Raw genomic sequence first — 4593 nt, 5'->3', positions numbered from 1 at the left:
CCCCCCCCGACCAGGAGGCCCCGCTGCAACCCCCCCCTCCAGCGAGCCCCACCGCGCTTCCAGCGACACAGCCTGCCGCCGGGGCACCAGCAGGACCTGGGGTCTCTGGTCTTCAGAGAGCACTGTTAGAACGGGCGTTTTCACGAACAAAGGAGGCTTTAAAGCCACTGACACAAGATTCTGAAGCCTGGCAGTTCAAACATTGAACATTCAGAGCGCTGAACGTTTGTTACCGACATAAATTAACAGGAAATTATGGTTGAACTTGTGATTGTTGGCAGAGCAGCCATTCCTGTGTTCATCTCAAACAACAACAAAAAGTTGTCTGCGAAGGCCAGCGCTGGGAGAGGAAAAAAAAAAAAAATTTGAGGAGTGAGCTCTGCTGGACTTGAGTCACTTTGTGGGAGGAACAGCGGGCAGACACTGCTCAACACTGCTCATGTCCCCCTCTACCAGATACCAACACCACCTCAAATCTAAGCCAGCAAGACCCAGTCCCCCTAGAGCCAGGGAGTTAGTGAGGCAACCAGACGCCCAGGTGTCACACCGCACCCTGCAGCCCCAGGTGTCTGGAAAACAAGCTTCTGAAAACCGCGTGGCAGGGCACGCAGTACGATTTCTGGGCTACCGTTACAGCAAAAGAGAACATGAGCAGCACTGGCCTTTCCTGATACTTGCAGACCTCCCTGGAGACCCTCCACCATCTCACAGGCTCATTTATTTTTAACAGCAAAAGGCTCTCACACACACATTTACAAGCACAGTTGAGATTTTTTTTTCTTCTGAAAAAAGTAAAATCAGAAACATCTCTGAACTGCATAGTAGTCACTGTGGTATAGATGCTTCCTTTGCTCTCCAGCCATGACACTGAGAACAAGAAACACAGTAATATCAGAAATGCCCTTAAATATATACAAAAACACACACATAACACACAGAGCCATTTTCCAGACACGCTGGGAAGGAAAAACAGAACTGGAAAGTCATGCCAACACAATCTGAATCGCCTTCGTTCTCACACCGTTTATTCAGACCATTTCAATCTCTCCAAAACTTCTTTTGAGGAAAGGGACAGTAATTCACCACCACTGCATAGACTTGGGTTTTAGTTTGTTACTGGTATCTGCCATCAAATACTTGAATCCAGATGATAAAGTTTCTTACACAGGAAAATTTCAGATTTAAAATTTCAACTAGGAATAGGAGAAGCAGCCAGAAGAAGGCCACATGCTCCAATAATTGTGAGAAATAGCATAAAAGGGCTTTAGCTTTCGCCACAGTAATCATATATTCTAAACATTCTTTGTTGCTCCTTCCTGACACAAGCCAGAAGTGCAAACATCTAAAGAAGAGACTTCCTCAGCAAGCTGGAAGGAGGAAAGAGGGCAGCAGCGAGAGAAAGGGTACGAGTGTCCCAATTACCACATCAGCAAACAAACACACAAAAAGAAAGTCAAGATTAAATTAAAACTTTCTATAGTACAAAACTTCGGGAAGTAGACTCTCGGCCAAATGGGAATATTTTCCATCTGAGAATTTAAAAACATATTCTTTGGAGCAGGCTGGCCAAGAGCGGCAGAGAAGCGCCTGAAAGCAAAGCGAGGTGCCGACAGCTGAGCGCAAGGCAGAGGCATGTGGTGAGACAAAGGGAAGGATGTCGCTGTCAGCAGGGCACATGTAGCATCCAGAAACACAACAGGCAAACTACCAGAGCAGTCCTGTGAACCAGAGGAATTCTGGCATACCCTGAGAATCTCCCTGCCAACATTTCCCGAGATGCGGCTTTGCTATAATAAAGAGAAGTCTTCTTCCTTGACCCGAGAAGACTGCTCCTCCAGAGCATCTCCTCCCACTCCCAGGGAAAAAACATTTCGTGTGCATATTTCTGCATATCCTATATTCTTGCCCCTCACCAGAAAGCTGAATGAGGCACAGCCTGCGTGATGCTAGCGTGCTTTTTTCCACATGAAGAGAATTTGAACACGGGGGAGGTGCAGAGGAGCCACTACCCACACCACTATCCGTGAACCTTCTCCTACACGCACCATTTTGCACGGGAAAACTTCTGCTCTGGTAAACTCAATCTGATGGGAAAACTTAAATCTCACTCTATGTTATTCATACTTTTAACTTGGCAAGACTCACCTTCAACACGCAAGTCAGGAACCAAACTTTTCAGCAAGTCACTATTTCTCTCATCATTTTTAGCAGTACTTGCACAAGCTAGCCATACTGTTTCTGGAAACAGTTAAGAAAATAACTTTTCTTTTAAAGCTAAGCCTAGTAATAAACCATTGGATGATTCTACGAGCAAATAGTGTTACTCTCTTCCTACACACAGAATCCTCAGGAGAAATGAAGGCTTTGGGTTTGAATAGGCTATTCCTGCCAGGACAATGAATAAATACTTCAAAAAACTTGCAAAAAAAACCCCCAAACAGCAAAAAACAAAACAAGCTAGACTTTGGATATTAAAGGTTTAGAGTCATCTGCATCTAGAGCAACATTCCTGTCTAAGATGATATCAATGCTAGCAACCACTTAAAGAGAAACCTTTCTGAAGGAGACTTGCTAACATACTAGTAATCTCGCATTGGGCACTTCATACTCGAAAAAACTGGTCTACTTGGCTTCAAGAATACTTCCTGTACCAGGTCAGAAAACAAATAAACCAAGCAGCAATGCAGGTCATTCACATGGCGTACAAACAAGATGAATAAGATTACTAAAGCTGTACGCTAAAGCCAGTATTATGAGCAGAAGGCAAGCAGTCGTAAAGAACGACGGCAGCAGCAGCACTTCCACACTTATTGGCCATTATGTGGTTTCTTCTCAAGCCATTTCCCTCCACTGTGGAATTCTACAGCGAAAAGCATTTGGAAATAAACAAGTTGTATGAGGGGCTATTCTGACAGCAATTCAAAAATATCGGTTTCCAGTTATGAAACAGACATGACCTCTCCCTACACCAAGTCTCAGCACCAACAGAAATATCCCAGTCGTTCCAAGGGGTCAACCAACGCATATGATCTCGCACACGCGATTTACAACAGCATTTCCAAGTCAACGTGAAAGAACGAGCCCAAAATTTATTTCAGAAGAAAGCTTTAAGTCCTCTTAACAGTCCAGCTTTAAGTGTAGGTGTTACTAGCTGCAACAACTAAAACTGTTGTTTGTGGTTTCTTTTTTATAGCGACACAAAAGCACTGTGTGTTTAGAATGAAAGAGCTATTGGCATGGTATTAGAATGCCAACACATTATGAACTTTTCTTCAGGAAAAAAAGAAGCCTTCCTCCTTCAAGCATGAGATGGCCAACGTAACAGCAAGTGACAGCTGTCTCCTGCTTACTAGCTGTTTCGCTGCGCGTCCATCCTTTTGGTTACTGTAAACTGGACCATGGACTTTAGTCGCCCATACCTCCCAGCCAACAGATAAAAGGAACAAATCCTACCGAGCCCACGCTACACATCACAGTGGCACCCATGATCTATTTGTCTACTAAGGTCCAGAAGCCTGAAAAATAGAAGAAAGTATTCTCACAGAGCAGCATTAGCATGCTGTCAGTTTAACCAGTAAGAACATGTGCAACCATTAAAAAAGCTCTGTGCAGTAGCTTAAAATAGTTTCACATGCCAGCACAAATAACAGTTTGCTAACAGAGCAAACAATAGCCAGAGCTGGCTGATTAAGTAGCATGTGTATGTCAAAAACTGGAGCCCCCTTTCAGTTCCACAGCCTGAATGAATTTTCTGTATTTGCATTGAGCCTGTTAAAATGTCTGCACAAAGTACAAGTAAGAAGGGGGAAAAAACCACCCAAGACTAATTAACTGTCTAGCAGTATAAAAGGCAGTTTGTTCCATGTAAATTCAGCACAGAACTAACATGTTTGCTTTGTGTTGAATCTCAGTATAATTACCAGCTTTGCTCTAAAACATCAGACCTTACTTGGAAGGCCTGTGTGGGGTACTTAAGCCCTTGGAAAAGGGACAGAAACAAGTTCAGGCTCCTGGGTGCCTTTTATGAACTTCAAACCCTTAAAAATACAAACGTGCATCCTTTGACATCCTATTTCTTACTTACTCTGGCCACTCTTTGATTCTGCTCCATTCCACAAGCACAACGCCACAGAAATGCAAACAAACAAGATTTAGCTACAGAAACGGCAACACTGAAGACAGGAGGGGTTTTTCCCCTCCCAAAGTCAGGCATCTGTAGCTGGAATTCAGAATTGCTCAGCTCCTGGTTTCCTACACACTATCTCGGAGGAAGACGGGTGGAAGCGGGAGGAGGAGTAGCAGGGAGGCCCGAGCAGGAATGAGGAACAGGAACAATGCAATCCACTTTATCAGCCCCAGTCCCTTCCCAAGGTTTATAGATACAGTTTTGCAGGAAGTAGCAGATACAAGGGAAAAAACCCAAAGAACCACCCTCTGCTGCTTTTCTGATCAAGTATGTCCAACCACGAAGGCTGGAGTTCAGGAGAGCCGTCTCACAAACCGCCACCGAGCACCGTTTGACACACAAAAGCCTCGGGCGGGTGATGTGACGCCGAAGTCGGATTTTCAAACATTCGGCCCTTCCTTCCCGAC

The sequence above is a fragment of the Apaloderma vittatum genome, unplaced genomic scaffold (genome assembly GCF_000703405.1).
Source record: "Apaloderma vittatum isolate BGI_N311 unplaced genomic scaffold, ASM70340v1 scaffold38241, whole genome shotgun sequence".
Classification (NCBI taxonomy): domain Eukaryota; kingdom Metazoa; phylum Chordata; class Aves; order Trogoniformes; family Trogonidae; genus Apaloderma; species Apaloderma vittatum.
The sequence above is the reverse complement of the archived record's forward strand: the minus strand, read 5'-3'. Positions refer to the sequence as shown.